Here is a 22,378-nt window from a genome sequence, read left to right as displayed (position 1 = left end):
TCCGGGTGCCTTTTTATTCTTCAGCTGATGAATGGCCTTCTCAATTTCTTGAATAGAAGGGACTTCACCTAAGTGATCTTGAATTGGCTGTTGTGGAATATCAGCAAACACATCTTCCTCGACATGTGAGTTTCTGTTCAGGAGATCTTGAAAATGTTCCTTCCAACGGGAAGCTATCGAGTCAGGGTCTTTAAGAACTTCAGTACCGTCTTTGGATTTTAGACAATTAAGACCTTTGGTAGAGGGACCATAAATTGGTTTGGTAGCACCGAGGAAGGCACTAGTGTTGTTGGAGGCGATTAAATTCTCCATTTCCTTTGATTTATCTATCCACCATTCATTCTTGATCATCCTGCATCTCTTCTGCACTTCCGTTTTGAGTTGTTGATATCTATGTTTCTTGGGAAATGAATTTGGATCATTTTGCCACACGTTGTAGGCTTTCCGCTTTTCATCAATTAGGTCACATATTGCTTTGTCGTTCTCGTCAAACCAATCCTGATGTTTCTTCTTATTAACACCAACTGCTTCTTTGTCAGCTGCTATAATAGCTGATTTTTAATAACGACCAGTGCTGCTCAATATCTTCTGGGTATTCATTTGGAAGTTTATCAGCCAATAGTTCTTGATAGGCAGATTTGATACTGTTGTTCCTAAGTTGCTCAGTATTTAGTTTGCGTTTTATCGCCTTCCCCTGAATTCGCCGTTTTGGAGGAACCTGTATAGCCATCACAGATCGAACTAAGCGGTGGTCGGTCCAGCAAACATCAGCACCGGTCATAACTTTGGTTATATGAACATCGCGCTTATCTCTGGCGCGGACAATAATGTAGTCGATTAAGTGCCAGTGCTTTGAACTGGGATGTTGCCATGTTGTTTTAAATCTATCCTTCTGGCGGAAGAGTGCATTTGTAATGACAAGATCATATTCAGAACACTTCGTGAGTAGAAGGGTTCCATTGGCCTTGATTTTGCCTACACCCTCTTTACCAATAGTTCCAGTTCAAAGTGATGATTCTCTGCCAACCCGAGCATTAAAGTCTCCCAGCAGAATAAGCTTATCTGACTTGGGTACATTCGATAGGAGTTCATCAAGTTGGTTATAGAATGCTTCTTTTTGATCATCTTCTGACTTCAGTGTTGGGGCATATGCACTAATTATTGTAGCTCTTTGGTTGTTCTTGAGTTTCAGACGAAGTGTCATGAGTCTTTCATTAATTCCAGATGGGAACTCATCAAGATTGTGAATGAGCTCATTCTTTATTGCAAAACCTACTCCATGATTTCTTAATTCGTTTACATCTTTTCCTTTCCAGAAAAATGTATAGCCACCGCCATGTTCCTTGAGTTGTCCTTCTCCAGCGCGCCTAGTTTCACTAAGAGCAGCGATATCAATGTTGTATTTCTTCAACTCACGACTTATTATTGCTGTACGTCGCTCTGGACGGTTATCTACATTAGTGTCCATCAGAGTACGAATATTCCAGGTAGCTATATTCATGTTGCAAATCTTTCGTTTGTTTCTACCGCTAATTGATGTACCCACTGCACGCGGTAATCCAGTCAGGTGAGAAGTTAGACTGCCTATGTTTAGGGCACCTTTTATAGCCCCCTCCCCATTCAGGGTGAGCAGAGTGGATCCTAAATAGGACTGCTCAGTCACGGGTGTAGCACACGAATTGCTCTACAGTCTGTCCTTGAGCAAAACGGCGATCACACACTCACCGCCTGCGTGCCGACTCATCACTAGGAGCTCCCACACTACACTATCCTGCCCCCGTCGCAACTTGCTGATCGCCGCAGGACTTTAATATTGAGTAGATAATGTTGCTTTCTATTCCACCAGGCCAGCATATTAATATAAGTTATGTAACTGGTCTCATAGATCAGCTTCTACCTTCATTCCTCTTAATGGAAGATTTTAACGCCCAACACCCAATATGGGGCTCTGAAGGGGAAGGGAGTTGGAACTATTAGTAAGAGAGCTGGATTTATGTATTTGAATACAGGTAAAGCAACTCGTTTCAGTGTACGTTACGGCACATCCTCTCGAAAAAGGGTCCAAAAATCTGTAACTGTCAACTACAGGAAGAGCGACATTCCCTAAGAAAGCTCAGGATGGGAGGGAAGGGTGCACTTTCGGAAGAAGTGGACAACAGAGGTCTTTGCGTTTGAAAACCGAAAGCCATATTCTAAAGTCCACCGTTTCACTCTCCTAATAGCTTGGTGTAATTATCGCTCTGCGAATGCCTTATTTTGCGAGCTATAACGTAGAATAAATTCGTCCACATATAGCGACGGTATTACTGCTGGTCCAGCGCCAGCGACAATACCGTTTATGGCAATTGCAAACAGAGTAACACTAAAAACCGATCCCTGTTGGACTCCATTTTCTTGAAAGTGGTATTACGAGTATGCCCTCCCCACTCGGACACGGAATAAACGGAGGGACAAAATATTTGCAATAAATATCCGCAAGTTTCCTCTGAATCTCCACTGATGCAGGACTGAAAGGATACCATATCACTGTGTGCTGTCATAGGCCTTTTCTAACTCAAAGAAAAGAGCCACCAAATGCCATTTTCGGAGAAATACATCCTGGAAAATTCTCTCCAGGCGCACCAAGTGGTTAGTGGTCGAGCGAGCGGCTCGAAAATGACATTGGTAATCGGATAAATGTCCTTTTTACCTCCTGACACCACACAAGTCTGCGAATCACCATCCTCTCAAATATCTTACACAAACAGTAAGACTAATAGGTCTGTAACTTGCTGCATACTTAGGATTTTTGTCTGGCTTGAGGACAAGAATTACTATGCTCTCACGCCACTGTGACGGAAACTCACCCTCTGTCGATATTCTGTTGAACACGCGAAGGATATATAAGAGAATATCAGGAAATATTAGGCATGTCAGAAAAAATATGGGAAGAAAGGAGAAAAATAAGAAATCAGATGGGTTTTATCAGCAAGTTGGGTATCAAATACATTGAGAAAATGAACTACTTGAGTTGAAGTTGAATTAGTATAGCAGCAATAATAAGCACTCCTGACTGCTAACCTCAAGGATTGCGAGTCAACTTCAAACCAGTTTCTCTGGACATTGCTTTACGAAGCCAGCAGTGCGGAAGCTAGCGAGATGCGCGTGCATAAGAAATGAGTGGAGACAGTAGTCTGTCGTTTGGCTGCAAAGCAAATACTCACCACCCATACGCTGGACTGAACAAAATCAAGATATATGAATGTTGATGCAGAGAGCTTTAAAAGAACGAATCACTGCTAAGGAAAAATAACATGAAGTCTGTAATAAATGAAAATAAGTTCAAGTTTGGTGGTTGCGCAAAGCTGAAACACGCCCAAAACTGCCACTGGGTTCATATGTGCTTCTGAACAAAACTTGTATATTGATTCTTAATGTAATATAATTACTTAATGAACCTACCGGGACATAATTGATATATATTTCTGGTCGTCTAGATTAAGCAAGCAAAGGGAACGGACGTGTCGTGTGGTGTGTACCGGTTGAGTGGAGTGGAGTAAGAGGGGGGAGTGGAAAGTTCAAGTGTAGTGTGACGTGGAAGATGATCGGTATAGAGCTATACCGGGTCATTATCGGGAGATGGCAGTGAAGAATGAAGAAGGGAACTACCAATAGAAAGGAAGGGAAAGTAGAGATGGGAGTGAAGGGGAAGATGCTGCTGGTGGCAACGTGCTGCTGGTTATTGGGGGCGTGGAATTTATTAGAGGCCAACAGAGTAGTGGCAACATGAGCTGGAAAGACATAGAAGTTATAAGGAAGGTGGTAAAGGAGGTAGTGGAGGAGCAGTGCTCGTTTGAACAGTTAAATAAGATGTTACAGGAGCAAATTCAGTAGCACGAAAAGAAGAGGCAGTGGATTCAGGAATACACGAAAAATACTAAGGCAAAAATGGAAAACAGCGAGGAAGAATTTGTGTCACCAAGGGAGAAAATAAAAAATATGGAATAGGAGGTGGTAAATTTGAAGAAAGAAATTGCAGACAGCAGTCATGATCGTTGGAAGGAATCCATATTCATTTACGGTGTGGAAAAAGAAAAGGCAGAAGCTGAAGTTGACATTATTTATAAAGTGGTAGATGTCTCAAAATGAAATGAAAATTAACTTCAGTGAGGTCGATTTAGTTAATGCTGAGAGGGTAGGAAAAGTAAGAGGGTGCAGACCCATAAAAGTGTCGCTGATATCTTCATTGATGGCGGTAAAAGTGACAAGGAACGCCGGCAATCTGCAGAGTGAGACAATCGGGATTAAGAGGGATTTGAGAAGAGAGGAGGATAAGAATTCTAAAGTCTTAAAGAAGCATTTAGTGAGAGCAAGACTGCAGGTGTTGAGGGCGTATATTAGGGGTCAGATACTGGTGGTGTGAAATGGGAATTGGACTTGAAGTTGGATAGTGACGATAGTGAAGGCATTGGAAGAGAGTCTGAAGCCAGAATAATTCAGTAGGGTGGGTGAGGACGTGCACAATAGTAAGAGAGGAGCACCGAGCAGAAGTGACATGTTAGAAGCGGTTTTAGAATAACTCAGAGAAGCAGAAAGTGATCGGAAGACATCCTTGAACACAGCTGCCAGCATAACAGGCTGAAGAGGAAGATTGTATGCTGTTACAATTGACATGACCTGAGTCAGCTTCGACTCTGGTAAGCTGGTAAGATTTGGTGCACGGACAAGACAGTCAGTTGTCTTACTGTTATGGATATGTTAAGTTCTTAGATGTTTCCGTATTGAATTGAGATCGACGATAAGATATCTATTAGGTTCAACCTTTTCAATACCAGGCAAAAGTATCTTTATAGGAATCTTAAAATAAAAATTGCGAAAAGAGGCAAAGACATTAATTTAATGGTCAGTTACAGATTATGTCTTATCTTATATTTTTGTGATTTTATGGCTGATGATGACATTATATATGTCGAAATCGGTCCCCAAGTTGAATAAAAGGTATTTGTAACAAACACGTACCTAATTAGTCACGCAGTGTGATATCACCTCGTGTGCGTCAAAACCTATCTTGAAACAGTTCACTGCTTAACACTCACCCTCAATCACGTCATAAAGCTGCAGCTCCCGAAAGTTAAGCGGACCTTTTTCACCATGACTTCCGTGATTTTCTTGAAGATGAAAAATAATTTTTGACACGCTCAACGACATTACGCTTAAGGAATCGTCACGAACGTTTTGATAAATATTTCAGAAAAAGCAAACTGACAAATACAATGTGGGAATTACAAAGGAGAGCTATGAGGAAGGCTGATAGAGTACGCAAAGTGTAGCACCGGTCCCCTTCAACAGCTAAGCATACAGGCAGGCGCGGGAGAAGGGAAACGTGCTGCGGGTACCAGAAGGAAGGGTGAGGGGAGGAAGTGCGGTGGTGTGGCACGAGGCAGGCTTGGCATTGGCCAGCAGGTATTCATCTCTATTCGCGCGGAACTTGAAATGTCGAAACTTTTAGGCCCTTTAGTTAACTCCCTAATGAATGTCGGCACCCAAAATTGATGCTGATATCTTTTTCTCGTGTACCTCAATGTGTTTTCTAAGTTTTATCGCGATCAGGGACTTAACCATTCCCGATATTCCCTCGTGAGTACCAGTGTCATTTCCAGTTATCACACAACTGATCATCTGGTACGCCCGGAAAGTGCGATTAGGAGGCATTTCTCTGAAAGCAGTATTTAGTCGTAACTTACCAGATTTTTTTGTTAATTTCTTGTCTCGCCACATAGTCCTGTGCTTGCGATTGCTCTCAAAAGGCGTTGTTTCTGTCACATTCTGTCCTTTCGTGGAAGTGATGATGTAACTTTACGTTTGACGGGCTTTGGTGCACGGACAAGACAGTCAGTTGTCTTACTGTTATGGATATGTTAAGTTCTTAGATATGTTGCAAATACAACAGTACCTGGAATGAAATATTTCGTTGTTACTGTTTCCGTAAAATAAAAAGAATGCTTGCATTTCGAGGAACCAGTCTACTAGGTAGGTTTCCTGGTGTGAATAGTAAATTAGCGGCGACCGTGACAGGATAGATCCGATTCGACGTGAGGATATCATTCTGTAAGTAAGTCAATATGGAAGACTAGTAAAATTGAGAAAACCCATGCGTGCATCATTTACGAATACTTTTGACTCATTGATGGCGACACAACTCGACAATGTAAGATTATATTTAATTAAGTTTGAAAGACTGGTTGATGATAAAGTTTTAGACGTGCTTCTCAACATTAGCGATGACGCGGATTATGAATGTGGATACAATAAAGTGCAAAAATACCGCGATGAATTAGACGAAGCACGTTAGAGGGCCGAGAACTTTTATGCAGTAAATGTAGCAACTGTCACAATTGAAGGTGTCGATGTGTTGAGCGACAATTGCGGTTCCGGTAAGAAAAAACTTAGGTTACCTATGATCGAAATGAGATAATTAAGTGGTGAAGCTAAATAATTGTTAAGTTTCTGGAGCCAGTTCCGTAGGACGTAGAAAGGGAAGATAAATTCCAGTGTATAGTTCAAACTACTACAGAGGGCGAGAGACGTCGTACACAGCTTACCACCTACAGCTGATAACTACGAGAAAGAATTCAGTGTTTACAGAATAGGTTCGGAAGAGGAGAATTACTGGTGGAGTTTTATGTTCGTGAACTGTTAGGATTAGTTGTTCAGAATTTTAGAGCTCCTCAGAAACTCACTCCTTCGCAACTTTATGATCCATATGTTCGCATCTTAGGTCGTTGCATTCGTTGGGAATGTCCAGTGATAAATATGTAGCCTTTATATACTCCCTAGTAGAATCATAACTCCAAGAAACCTGCTTAGAGTGTGGTTAATCACTGCATTTCTTTGTTACTAGAGAAAGAACAGAGAATATTTATAGTGAGAAATTATCGCGGCTATCACTTTTTCTGAAGAACGATGTGGAGGGAGAACGGAAAATTTCTCTCGCCGAAGGGGGATCCCATATATCCTCACAGAAACCGGGAAAGTAGAAGAGCAAGTCACCTCGACCTGAATCTATACCTACGCTAGTAATCTGTTTCTGGAGTAGCAAGAGGTACAGCAGATGGAAGCAATGGCGTCTTCTGTAAGAGAAACCATGATACGAAAGATTGTTGCAAGGCACAGATTATGACTCTGAGAAGAAAAGTAAATTGATGAAAATGGAGTTCTGCTACCAGTGTCAAACAAGGTCGTACGGCTAGGCTTTTAAAGCGACTGTGCGGTGTCAAGTATGTGAAAAGGGATACCGTGTTCTTGTGTGTCCAAATTTGCCGTCGCGGGTGTTGAACAAAAATCAGGAAAAAGAGTAGCCAAATATGGAAAACACAATGCAACATTGAACAATCAAGGCTATGGTCAAGTGGTACTCCTTCAAAACCTAATGGTGAAAATCCTAACCGGAAGACAAAACGTATCATCAGGTCTTTGATCGACAGTGGATGTCAGCGATCTTACTTACTGGAAAGAACTGCTGTGTCTGTTCGACTTCAATACTTAGGTGCGGAGACCCTCATGCTTTGTTTGGCGGTGCTGAAACTGACAGACAGTTGCATTCGACCTACCAGTTGAAGATCTACAGTGTGGATGGAAAGTATTCTTGTGAGATCCCTGTGCTCAGTCAGCCTGTGATCTGTGGTGAAATTCCTAGGACCGGGAGAGTTTGCCGTGCGGTTAGGAGCGGACAGCTGTGAGTTCCCATCCTGGAGATAGTGGGTTCGAACCCCACTGTCAGCAGCCCTGAAAGCCCTGAAGATGGTTTTCCGTGGTTTTCCATTTTTACACCAGGCAAATGCTGGGACTGTACCTTAATTAAGGCCACGGCCGCTTCCTTCCCATTCCTTGGCATTTCCTGTCCCATCGTCGCCATAAGATATATCTGTGTCGGTGTGACGTAAAGCAAATAGCAAAAAGAAAATTAAATTTCTAGGCTTCAGAGGAGTCCCTTAATGAAGGAACTGAAACAAAACAACATTTTTGTCTGATTGTTGTCCCAATAGACCTGAAATTGAACTGCTTCTGGGAGCTGACGTGTATGGGCGGCTTGCGATGGGTTGTTATGGTAAGTTGGGCGGATCGTCATTCCTCCTGTAGTACTAACATGTTTGTAATATCCCTGCTGACATTGAATTATAGTGTGACTGAACTATGGAAATCAGACACTCTTGAAATCAAAGATCATGTGGAAAAGAAGTCCAGATAAGAAATAGAAATGGCCACAGTTGACTGTTTTAAGAATACCGTGCCTGTTAACAGTGAGGAACGCTATGAGTTCAGCTTACCTTGGAATGAGATGTTCGAGGATCTGCAAGGAAACTTTGCTGACAACAGGTGCAGTTCTTCCTCTATGAAAAGTATCTGTGTGAAGGAAAGTATGATAATTATGACGAGGTACTTAAAGAATAGCAACAAAAAGAACTGATAGAAGAAATAACCCTCGAAGAAATGAATAATAAAATATGCCACTAATTACCATACCGGGGTGTATTTAAAGAAAATTCCACTACATCCGTCAGGCCGGTATTAGATGTCTCCAGGAAGATTAAGGGATTTCCATATTTGAATGAGTGCCTAGAAAAGTCCCAATTTACTGGAGCAAATTCCACCAATTCTGACAAGATTTTGCCATGGAAGAATAGGCGTAGTTTCTGTCATCAAGAAGGTCTTTCTTAAATTTTTGTTGCTCCACCCGAGAGAGACTTTGTCATGTTTTTGTGGTGGAGGATATTTCCCAAGGGAAATTCAAGGTTTTGAGGCATATACGAGTAGTGTTTGGACTTCACTGTAGCCCCTGTTTGTTGAGTAATGTGCTTTTACCTTCTTCTGGATAAAGGTTCACCCGAATTAAGGAATTCATCTGAAGTGCTAAGGAGGTCTTTCTGTGTTGACAACTGTGTTACGTTCATTGATACTGAAGAAGAATTGAATCAGTTCGTTGATGAATACACAAGACTTCCAGCAGAAGCAAAGTTCGAAATTCGATACTGGGAAAGTAACTGCTTGGAAAGGTCTATAGGGTTGAAAAGTGGTAATCCCGTTCTTGGCCTGCTGTGGGATAAAGAGAATGATAGACTGTTCTGTGACGTTTGATGATAACTGGAGCTGGAACCATCACCAGAAGGAATTTTGACCCTGCTGGATTTTCATGTCAGTTTGCTTTGATCGTGAAACTTCTTATACAGAGTAGTTGGAACCTCAATATGGGCTGGGATGATCCGTTCCCTGAAGGAATGCAGAAGAAATTCAAAAGGTGAGAGAAAGAAATTCTGCAGCTCTCTGAATTGAGGGTACCAAGACGCATAAGTGCTTGTTAAGCTGAAGAAATTTGGAGCCACCACACCTTCCGTGCTGCCAGTAAAAGTGCCTATGCCGCAGTTATTTTCCTGAGAAGTGGGCCAGAAGGATCTGTTCTTGTGCAGCTTATCATGGAGAAATCAATAATTCAGCCTCTGAAGACTTTATCATTGCCCAGGTTAGAACTTCTGTCTTGTTCGTTAGGAAGCCGTTTGTCAGCCAGTGTGAGGGAGACTTTAGGTAAAATCATCCCAGAGTTTGTCTGTACTTACTCTTCTACAGCATTGCACTGGATCAAGACAAATGCTTCATGGGGTCCATTTGTCATTAGCCGTGTGAAGGAGATTAGAAAGGTGACGAGAAAACAAGACTCGAGACATATAGTCAGCGATCTGAATCATGCCGACCTTCCTTCCCGAGGATCTTGTTCACGATCGCTGATTGGCTCCAAATGTGTGAGGGGCCAGATTGGTTAAAGCTGGAAGAAGAGGAGTGTCCCTATCGTGTGTTAATGCAGACGAGGATAACACTCAGCAAGAGGAAAGGTCTTCTCCATGCTTGATTACTACTTCACACCAAAACGTAGCATGGTATCTACGACCGTTTTCCAAATTTACTCAGATCGTCAGACTTGCAGCCTGGAAACTACGCTTCGTTGCCAGAACGCTGAGGCAGATGAAGTGCTAAGGCGATGACCTTACGGTTGATGAAATTGAAGAGGCTGAAGGAAGATTTCTGAAGCTCGTCCAGACAGAAGCACTAAGGGAGAAGGTGACAGTATGATATCACTTTGCGCTTTCACTGTGGCCTTCTAAGACTGAAAACGAAAATTACTCGAAGGGAAGACATTGAAAACACCAGACACCCTATTTTATTACCTTCCAAAATACAGAATCACAGAACATCCCATAGAAGAGTACCATGTGGAACATTGACAAGCTGGAGTTCGGATGTCGTTGGGAGGGCTAAGAGAACAATATTGGGTTTTGAGAGGCAGGAGGGCAGTTCGTGGAATAGAATCTAAATGTGTTACCTGCAGAAGATTTGAGTCGAACAAGACAATGGCTGAGTCTGCTCCGCTGCCAAAGGGCAGAGTAAATGATGCTTTGGTTTTTGAAGTAACTAGAGTGGACCTCGCCGGACCGCTTTACCTCAAGAGTCGTGAGAAGGTATGGATCGTGCTGTTCATCTGCGCAGTCTAGCGTGCTGTACACTTGGAACTAGTTCACTCTCTACAGATGGATTCCTCCAGGGTTTGAGGAGGCTTATTGCAAGAAGAGGAAGGCATCATGTGATTTATAGCGACAATTGCATAACTTTCAAAGCAAAGCAAACCAAAGCAAAGTCACCTCAGTACAGGGCATGAAGGCCCTCGGAGGAGTGGAAGGTAAAGGCTTCCACCATTGTTAACCTCGGCACGTGATGGGTTAGCTCTACGCCCGGCCGCCTTTGCCCCCAGGAATTAACCTGGTACTCATTTTTGGTATAGGCTGAGTGAACCTCGGGGCCTTATGCACCTCCGGAAGTGGAAATCTCGTATCTTAAATTTTAAGACTTCCTGAAGGGGATTCAAACCCATGTCCTTCCGGGAGATCCGAGCATGCCTTTACCGCCTCGGCCAGGCAGCCCCTGGCATAAATTTCATCGGAGCAAATAATTTGATGACCTCGGTAGACTGGAGTAAGTTAAAGGATGTTGCAACCATTCAGAGAATCCAGTGGAAATTCGTACAACCCACTGCCGCATGGTGGGGTGGATGATGGGGGAGGGTGCTGCGGATGATAAAGAAACTATTAAGGAGGCCACTTGGTAGGGCTTTTTTGAACTATGTAGAGATATCTGCAATTTTGTGTGATGTGGAGAGTGTGGCCAAATACTTTAATACACCAATACCGGACAGCTCTATCTCAACAGCATTGAGCGGAGTGCGAACAGCGACGGTGGTGACATCTAGCGTGCAGGTGTGTCAAGCCCAGGAACTGCATACTTATCTATGCTACAGTTGAGAGTAATGCACCTACACTCATTGGAAATATTTTTGTTAAAAACTGAACAATCATAATAATTAAGAATTACATTTTAAAATATGAAATGCCTCCTTCACAAACCTCCAAACGAGCTTTGTGTTAGCCGTGCCTTTCGCTATGTCTTAAAAATTAAAAGAAGAATTTGTTTCAGGATCCATCCAGCCTCTGGGAGGAATATTCACCTACAACTCTCTTCTCTTCTTTCTAGACTTTTCCCAGTTACCTTGGGCAGCACTTTGTGTAGTCTTAGCGTAGTTTTTCGGTCGGATGCCTTTCCTAACACCAACCCTATGTGGAAGGATATATGCATTTACTATTGCGTGTTTCTGTGGTTGTTTTTCGTGTGATATGTTGTATATGTTTGAAAATGCGTATGAGTACGAACACAAACTCGTAGCCCCCGATCTACACGAATTAACAGACGAGATTAAAATCTCCGACTCAGCCGGGAATCGTACGAGGGCCCTCTGAACAGAAGGCCAGTGTGCTGACCATTCCGTGGTGGTGATTATTGTTTTAAGAGGAAGTAATACTGGCCAGCCATCCTCTTAGAAGGGAAACGGATGAGGACCAAAACTCCGAATAATGAAGGTAATCATCAACGGGAAGAGAAGGGCCACGAAGCACTAACCATTCAGCCAAAGTACCAGAGGGGACAGATACCTTAACAATGTCCATGATTTATTAAGATTTCGGGAAAGAGAAGGGGTAATTTAGGAACAGGAGTTTTGGTCTATTATTTCTTCATCTTCCTCTTCTCCTTCTCCTTCTTTGTCTTCTTCGGTACGCGGCCGATCTTCCCGAACTCTACAGAAGAGCTCACCACACGCTGCTATCTCGCTTTTGCGGCAGTTCGAATGTTCTGTTCTACCTCTGAGGACAGAAATACTAATCTGTGTATATATAATAGGTCTACATATTGGGGTTACGTGAGTGAACTACGATGTGCCTGATATGGAAGAAGTGTTCAGAATTTCCTAAAGTCTCTTTCACATATTTATGCATGAAGAATTACCCTACATGCGTATTAAATTACTTGGACCGGTGCTCAAGCCTATGCAAATAATACACTGAAATAATTTTCTTACGCCGGGCTAAGTGGCTCAGACTGTTGAGGCGCTGGCCTTCTGATCCGAATTTGGCAGGTTCGATCCTGGCTCAGTCCGCTGGTATTTGAAGGGGCTCAAATACGTCATCCTCGTGCAGGTAGATTTACTGCCACGTAGAAGGATTCCTGCTGGATGGATTACCGGCACTTCGGCGTATCCCAAAACCGTTAAAGTAGTTAGTGGGACGTATATTTAACAATGTGGATCCTCAAGTTTGAGTCTACTAGAGTTCCATATTTGTAAATGTTATTGGACCGAGCTCGATAGCTGCAGTCGCTTAAGTGCGGCCAGTATCCAGTATTCGGGAGATAGTAGGTTCGAACCCCACTGTCGGCAGCCCTGAAGATGGTTTTCCGTGGTTTCCCATTTTCACACCAGGCAAATGCTGGGGTTATACCTTAATTAAGGCCACGGCCGCTTCCTTCCCACTCCCAGCCCTTCCCTGTCCCATCGTCGCCATAAGACCTTTCTGTGTCGGTGCGACGTAAAACAACTAGCAAAAAAAATGTTATTGGTTTTACGTCCCACCAATATTTCAGTAGAGTATTTGACTGATTTCTTAATATAAAGGGAATAGAATGTAACTTCAACATAGATGCGAGGTCATTACTTTTTCTAATACTTGCGGTCCTTATCAGTTCCCATGCCATTATCTTGTTCGTTAATTTGTTCAGCGCATAACGCATTTCTTGGAATATAACTGCAATGTAAGATAATTTAGTGACAAACACTGATACATTATAAACAACACGCCATGCGCTAAGAATCGTACAGATGGCAATATGTTATTGAAGAGTTGGTCACACCAAGCCATGTAGGTAGCAGCACTATCGACTTTCCTACTGAAAACCGCAAGCTGTCCGGTATTATCATATTAAAGTATTTGGTGTGGCTAACGTGATACCCCTGAACTACCTGTCCGAAGACCCAGATGACTTGATACCACTGACCACTGCAATGTTCTACAACTCAATCATTTGGATAGGGTGACAGACATTGACCACCTGGATGCTATAGATATAAGGAAGTGAGAAAAGTACGTCCGACGTCTGCGGAAGCAGCTGAGGAGAGGGTTTCGGGAGGAGTATCTGAATGTTTTGGTGCTGCAGCAGCAGACTGGGAAGATGTAGAAGGAACCTCCGAAGGTAGGTGATATCGTTCTGGTTGGTATCTGATGATAAAAGAAGACTGGAATAGCCTGTTGCTAGAGTGGTAGAGGTAATCCCAGTACAATAAGGTCATGTGAGAGTAGTGAAAATTAGAGTTTCAGGAAGAGATATCATCAGACCTATTCAACGGATTTTTCCCTTGGAGGTGTCTTCACCAGATAATGTAAGGATATAATGATGTCAACTTGAGAACTGACGTTCCAGATACGGAGCCGTCAGTCTTGAAGACTACGAGTCGGCGTTCAGTAAAAGTACCAGTTCGGTTTAGGGAGTAATCTAATGTTAGTACTGTGAAGAGTTACTCATTTGTGAAAAATGTTGTTATATTTAGGTGATTATTTTGATTTGATTGTGTAACGAAACATCAAAATATGAGGTATGACACGTTCTACCCTCTTGTGGGAGTGATGTAACTTTGATGCACGTACAAGACAGTCGTCTTACTGTTATGGGCATGTTATGTTAAAATTTGTTGCAAATACAACCTTACCTTGAATTAAATATATGGTTGTTACTGTTCTCGTGAAATTAAAAAAAGAGTACCTTCATTTTGACGAACCAGTCTGCCAGGTAGGGTTTTTGGTTTGAATAGAACAGTTGATATTAGTGGTTCTGCAGTTTCATCGCCACTGTGTGTAGATGACTTCTCTCAGACGATGGCGCTCACCAAACGACTGTTACCGCACAACATGGCCTCTCAGAATGCATTCACCGGTGCATTGTACAGCACAAGGTGCAAAAGACGACTTCGCTAGATGGACCAGAGTGCCGATTAGACTGCTAGAAAAGCTTTGACCGAGCTCGATAGCTGCAGTCGCTTAAGTGCGGCCAGTATCCAGTATTCGGGAGATAGGTGGTTCGAACCCCACTGTCGGCAGCCCTGAAGATGGTTTTCCGTGGTTTCCCATTTTCACACCAGGCAAATGCTGAGGCTGTACCTTAATTAAGGCCACGGCCGCTTCCTTCCCACTCCTAGCCCTTTCCTGTTCCGTCGTCGCCATAAGACCTATCTGTGTCGGTGCGACGTAAAGCAAACTAGCAAAAAAAAAAAAAAATAGCTTTGTCCGCGCTGCTCAACAAGGTGACAACTAGTGATGTAAGCTCTCAGCCGATACACAAACTAATGACTCACTGGGAGGATGATTAGCCACGTTATTCCTCTGCAATAAACTGAGAGATATGGAGGACTTCTCGTAGGGTTCCCCGGAGGGAGGCAGTGATATTGTGCCATCCTCGGATCAGTCTTGGTTTAGCGGTCCACTCCTACTTACTGAAGAGAAGACAACCCATATTAGGTACTCGAAGTGAACACCTGACCGTAGTACACGTCCCCTTGGAGTCCGAGTACCATAGTCTACAACTACCCAGAACCATGTTTCTTACTGCGCGAGATGACGAATAATCAATAGACCACATCATCAATTTTATGAGGGACAGTGGTCTTTCTTTCTTCTTCTTCTTCTTCTTCTTCTTCTTCATAGTACCGTATCAGGCCCCCTGACGTTGGCGATCACTGTGGCGAATGCAGAACGATCTCTAGCTAGGTGGAAAAGTCTTTCAGCACTGTGAATTCCAGTCCATTCTTTGATGTTTCCAAGCCATGATGTTCGCCTCCTCCCGACACCTCTTCGACCCTGTATTTTGCCTTGTACAATCCGCTGTAAGATGAGGTAACGGTCATTTCTAAGGATGTGGCCAAGGTAAGAGATCTTCCGGAGTTTTATTGTTTGAACGAGTTCCCGACTTGCTCTTGCCCTTCTGAGTACTTCTTGGTTCGTTAGTCGTGCAACCCACGAAATCCTGAGCATCCTACGGTGGATCCACATTTCAAAGGCTTCCAAGCGTTTCACTGATATCTTCTTGAGAGTCCATGTTTCCACACCATATAGCAAGGCTGACCATATATAGCACTTGACCGTCCTCTGTCTAAGTTTTAAATTTAAGTAGTCATTGCAAAAGAAAGATTTCATTTTTGTAAATATTTTTCGTGCTATTGCTGTCCTCTGTTTCACTTCTTTCTCGGGATCAAGTTGTTCAGTGACAATGGCACCCAGATTTTTAAAAGTGGTTTACTCTCTCAATCTGTCGGTTGTTTAGTTGTAAGATTGCCGGTCTTTCTTTACCGATTTTTATTGTTAATATTTCATACTAGGTTTTATTTACTTCTCTTATACAATAAGTGATATTTATCTATATATACGTAAAACGCTAACGTGTATGTTTTACAAAACACAAGCTCTTCAACCAGAGGAAGTTAAAGGCGCGGCGTGTATTAACATGTTCCAGATCGTTTCAGTAGTTAATGCAAAGTCTTGCTTTCCTTGAAAAGTCAACGGAAGTATATTTATTAATTAACTAATACGGTCACCCAGTTTGTTTTGTCGTCACCACCATGGAAACCACGAAGATGATGTGCACACTACTTTCCATTCACAGCATTTCCTTGATCACAGAGCCTGCCCTTACTGTCAGCCATCTTTAAGACGGGCAATGTGCTTTTTCTGCATCGCGTTGCCTATATTGACCGCAGGCGCTTCCTATAGGACTGAAAGTCACCGTTTATTTCAAGCAAGCAACCAAGCAAGCAAGCCGTATAGTTTAAAATTTGACCGCTGGCGCTGCGAATAAGACGAGATCGCTTCATATGAGTTTTGTGTCTTGCAGTGAATGGCCGCGCTGAGCAATAACATAGATTTGTGATAAAGTTGTCGATTTTATATCCTTTTAATTGTGATAATAGTCTGTAGAAATGAAGGTTATGGTGAAAGACAAGACCGAATAATTAATGTTATTTGCTATACGTCCCACTAACTACTTTTACGGTCTTCGGAGACGCCGAGGTGCCTGAATTTAGTCCTGCAGGAGTTCTTTTACGTGCCAGTAAATCTACCGACACGAGGCTGTCGTATTTGAGCATCTTCAAATACCACCGGACTGAGCCAGGATTGAACCTGTCAAGTTGGGGTTAGAAGGCCAGCGCCTTAACTGTCTGAGCCACTCAGCCCGGCCAGACAAGACCGTTTAGAGATTGAAACTCGCCCTTTATGTCAAGTAAATCGTATAGTTTTGTCTCTTACAGTGAATGGTCCAGCTGAGCTATAATATAGACAGAAACTAATGAAGTCGCTGGTTTTGTTTCCTTTGCGATTTTTTTCATGCCTCGACGACGTGCTCCTATAGGCTCCAACACGGCAAATACTAAAAGACGATGCGCACTACGCAATAATGAAAGTTTTGATGACAGAGAGTACTTTTTGGAGAATAAAAGGGCAAATCAGTCTTTGCGGAGAGATAGAGAAACTTCCCTAGAATGAAAAGATTATCTCAAGATTGTGAAAGACATAGGTCTCACAGAGACAGAGAATCGTTTGTTGATAGTGAACAACGTATGCTCAGAAATAGCACCAGGCATGTACAACAGTATAATAATGTGATCAGAACACGTTCTAATAATTTTGTAATCTACGGTAGAATCGTAATTCACTGCTGAACATTCTAACCGTTCAGTTGATACCGTCCTGGATATAGAAGAGGCGGTACATTATCCAAATGATTTTTTTTAATTATTTGACTCCTCCTGGAACTACTCCCCACAAACTTAAAAGTAAGTTAGTATACCACATAATCCAACAGAATGGTACAGTAGATTCCCCTATATTATTGCTCCGCAACCTAAATACATCAAAATTATGCAATGACATTAGATTACTTATCAAATCGCTAAGAAAGTCTACTTGAGTGCACGATTCTCACTAGGTTTGCAGCCGGTGAAACTGTTCTGATCCCTTAAATACCAACGATAACCACCTACTCACCATTTTAGATTAAAAGGCTCCAGTTTCCAATAAACGTATGTTTTAGCATGACCATTAATAAAGCACAGGGCGAAACCCTAAACATTACAGGTCTAGATCTGAGCGTTGACTACTTTCCTCATGGTGAAATCTGTGGCCCTGTCACGTGTTGCTGCCAAAGAAAATATATTTGTGTTGGATCCAGATAGAGAGTCACGTAACGTAGTATATGCAGGGGATATTTTTTATGTAAGACCACCCGTGCGAAGCCGGGGCGGGTCACCTAGATTGAATTAATCTTTTAAGCTCACTAACATGCTCATTTTTTTCTTTTTACTGTGATTTTAATCTACCATTTTAACCTGCTATCAGAAAAATCAGAAGCCTAGAGGAGCGGAAAGAACAGAAGGAAAACGGAATGAGAAACAAAAATACCATAATTAAAGGAATGGAAGTAGCAACAGAGAATGACAACAAAAGAGAAGTTGATGAAAAGGTTAAGGAGATCGTGGGTATGATAGATGCAGTTGAAACAGAGAAAAAAATCTTCATAGGAAAAGATAAAAACAACAAAAGAATCGTAGGAGTCAGCTTCAATAACTTCGCAGGGACGTGCTAAGAATAGTTAAAATAAGCCAATATTAAGGGGGCAAGATCTCTATATAGATGACGACCGTACTAAGACTGATAGGGAGATCCAAGCAGCACTAAGGAGAAGAGCCCGGGAAGGGAGAGAGAGGGGGGAAGCAACAATGACGTAAAAGTAGGTTATCAGTAGATCCTTATAAATGATCATTGGATAAAATGGTTATTAATATACAATAATTAGACCTCTTTGCTGTACTCCGTCACCGTTCTGGTTCTTTTCTTGCATACCTCTTTGTAATAACGCTCACATTTTTTACCGCATAGCGTGCACCTGCAGTCTTCTTTTAGTTCGTGGTAGTGCCCTTCACACAGAGTTTGTGGTGGAACCCATATACAGCCAACCTCGTTAACACGTGTCATAGAAGCTCAATTTTACTAAACAAAATTATAAAATGTGAACAGAGAACTAATTACCCGCCACCTGGAATGTAAGGTATCTGAGAACGGAAAAAAAAGAAACGGAACCCCAGAATGCATAAATTGACCTAAAATTCCACGTAGTAGGTCTCAGTGGGCTCAGAAAATATGGAGGAGAAATAATAGAAACGTCGGATGGAGGTATATTCTGCTATGTAGGTGAAATTAAAGGAGTGGGGTTCTTAATAAGGAAGTAACTAAAACACCGCATACCGAGCTCGGTAGCTGCAGTTGCTTAAGTGCGGCCAGTATTCAGTATTCTGGAGATAGTGGGTTCGAACACCACAGGAGGCAGCCATGAATATGGTTTTCCGTGGTTTCCCATTTTCACACCAAGCAAATTCTGGGGCTGTACCATAACTAAGGCCACGGCAGTTTCCTTCCCACTCCTAGCCCTTTCCCGTACCATCATCGCAATATGACCTATCCGTGTCGGTGCGACGTTTCTGAATCTTGTAAAAAAACACCGCAAGCAAGAAGTAAATGAGATTTCTGAAAGTACGAGTATAATTGTACATACATACATACATACATACATACATACATACATACATTATCATTAAAGACCGTTATGCCTTTCAGCGTTCAGTCTGCAAGCCTCTCAGAATTTACTAAATGTCGCCACAATCCTCTATTTGCAACTAGTGCTGTGGCCTCATTTAGTTCTATACCTCTTATCTTAAAATTTTAGAAACTGAGTCTAACCATCGTCGTCCTGGTCTCCCTCTACTTCTCTTACCCTCCATAACTGAGTCCATTATTCTCCTAGGTAACCTATCCTCCTCCATCCGCCTCACATGACCCCACCACCGAAGCCGGTTTATGCGTACAGCTTCATCTATCGAGTTCGTTCCTAACTTAGCCCTTACCTATTCATTCCGAGTACCCTCCTGCCATTGTTCCCACCTGTATGTACCAGCAATCATTTTCGCTACTTCCATGTCTGTTACTTGTAACTTATGAATAAGATATCCTGAGTCCACCCAACTTTGGCTCCCATAAAGCAATGTTGGTCTGAAAACAGACCGATGTAAAGATAGTTTCGTCTGCGAGCTGACTTCCTTCTTACTAGCCTAAATGCTGTTCATCACAACTGCGAGCTCACTGGATTAGCTTTACTACAACTTGATTCAATCTCACTTAATATATCACCATCCTGGGAGAAAACACAATCTAAATACTTGAAATTATCGACCTGTTCTAGCTTTGTATCACCAATCTGACATTCAATTCTGTTGAATTTCTTACCTACTGACATCAATTTAGTCTTTGAAAGGCTAATTTTCATACCATACTCATTAGACCTATTTTCAAGTTCCAAGATATTACACTGCAGGCTTTCGGGACAATCTGCCATTAAGACCAAGTCGTCAGCATAGGCCAGACTGCTTACTACATTTCCACTTAACTGAATCCCTCCTTGCCATGTTATACCTTTCAGCAGATGATCCATGTAAACTACGACCAGGTAAGGTGAAAGATTACAGCCTTGTCTAACCCCTATAAGTACCCTGAACCAAGAGCTCATTCTACCATCAATTCTCACTGAAGCCCAATTGTCAACATAAATGCCTTTGATTGATTTTAATAATCTACCTTTAATTGAATAGTCCCCCAGTATGGCAAACATCTTTTCCATCAGTACCCTGTCATATGCTTTCTCTAGATCTATGAAACATAAACACAACTGCCTATTCCTCTCGCAGCATTTTTCAATTATCTGGCGCATACTGAACATCTGATCTTGACAGCCCCTCTATGGTCTGAAACTACACTGGTTTTCATCCAACTTCCTCTCAAAGACTGATCGCACCCTCCCTTCCAAGATGCCAGTGAATACTTTCCCTGGTACACTAATTAATAAGATACCTCAACAATTGTTGTAATCCTTTCTGTTCCCTTGCTTATAGATAGGTGCAATTACTGCTCTTATCCAATATGAAGGTACCTTACCAACACTCCATGCTAATCTTACTACTCTATAAAGCCATTTCATCCCTGCCTTCCCACAATACTTCACCATTTCAGGTCTAATTTAATCTATTCCTGCTGCTTTATGACAATGGAGTTTAATTACCATCCTTTCCACTTCCTAAAGCGTGGTTTCACCAACACCATTTTCCTCCTCCCCATGAGCTTCGCTGTTCGCAACATCACCAGAAAGATTTGCTTCTACGTTGAGAAGCTGTTCAATTTATTCCCTCCACCTCTCCAGTGATTCCCTGGGATCTATTATGATTTCACCTGAATTACTCAGAACACTGCTCATTTCCTTTTTCCCTCCCTTCTTAAGATTTTTTATTACTGTCCAGATAGGTTTCCCTACTGCTTGACCTAGCCTTTCCACGTTATTACCAAAATCTTCACACGACGTATTTTGGGATTCAACAACTATTTATATTCGCTCTGTTTCTTTCATCTACGTACAAATCCCTGTCTGCCTCGGCCCTTCTTTGGAGCCATTTCTGATAAGCTTTCTTTTTACGTTTACAAGCTGCTCTCACTTCCTCATTCCTCCAAGATGTTCGCCTTTTCCCATCTTTACACACAGTTGTTCCTAGGCATTCCCTTGCTGTTTCTACTACAGCATCCCTGTATGCCACCCACTCTCTTTCTATATCCTGAACCTGCTTATTGTCTACTGTTCGAAACTTCTCACTAATCATATCCATGTACTTCTGTATAATTTCCTCGTCCTGGAGATTTTCTACCCTTATTCGTTTGTAGACATATTTCACTTTCTCTACTCTAGGCCTAGAGATACTTAGTTCACTACCGATCTGATAGTGGTCTGTATCATCGAAAACTCTCCGGAAACCTCGTACATTCCTAACAGATTTCCTGAATTCGAAGTCGGTTAAGATATATAATCTATTATGGATCTGGTACCCCTAGTCTCCAATGTGTAGCGATGAATAGCCTTATGCTTGAAGAATGTATTTGTAACAGCTAAACCCATACTAGCACAGAAGTCCAGCAAACGCTTCTCATTCATATTAGCTTCCATATCTTCCCCACATTTACCAATCACCATTTCGTATCTTTCAGTTCTATTTCCAGCTCTCGCATTGAAATCACCCATTAGCACTATTCTATCCTTGCTGTTGACCCTGTCCACGATGTCATTCAAAGCTTCATAAAACTTGTCAACTTCATCCTCATCTGCACCCTCACATGGTGAATACACTGAGACACTTCTCATCCTAATTCCTCCAACTGACAAATCTACCCACATCATTCGCTCATTTACGTGCCTAACAGAAACTATGTTGCGTGCAATGGTATTCCTAATAAACAGCCCTATCCCATACTCTGCCCTTCCCTTTCTAACACCCGTCAAGTACAGTTTATAATTTCCTGTCTCTTCCTCGTTATCACCCCTTACCCGTAGATCACTTACGCCTAGCACATCCAGATGCATCCTCTTTGCTGACTCAGCCAGTAAACTGTTCACAAAAATCTTACCAGGGAATATCAAAAGCACTTGAGGAGAACCAACCTATGGTTCAAGCAGGTTTTAGATCAGGATTCAGCTCGATGGGCCACCTTCAAACAATAAATCAACACATCGAAAAACTGCAGGAATTCAACCTTAAGGCGTATATAGCGTTTGTAGACTATAACAAAGCCTTTGACTACGCGGAACCAAAATATGTCCTACAAGCTCCAGAGAACCAAAACATTCAGGAAACATATTTCAGGCTTCTAGCAAAAATCTACGAAGGCATCCAGGCGAAAATAAGCAGAGAAATGTAGAGAAGGAGCTTCGTGCTAGGGAGAGGAGTGAAATCACTTATCACCTAAACTCTTCACATGCCTACTAGAAAACCAGTCCAGGAAACTGAAATTGAAAACTAAATTCGTAAAACTGGACAAGCGTGGGAATAAATTCTGGT

This window comes from Anabrus simplex, chromosome 3 (assembly GCF_040414725.1).
Source record: "Anabrus simplex isolate iqAnaSimp1 chromosome 3, ASM4041472v1, whole genome shotgun sequence".
In the NCBI taxonomy this organism is placed as follows: Eukaryota; Metazoa; Arthropoda; class Insecta; order Orthoptera; family Tettigoniidae; genus Anabrus; species Anabrus simplex.
This window is presented reverse-complemented; position numbering follows the sequence as displayed.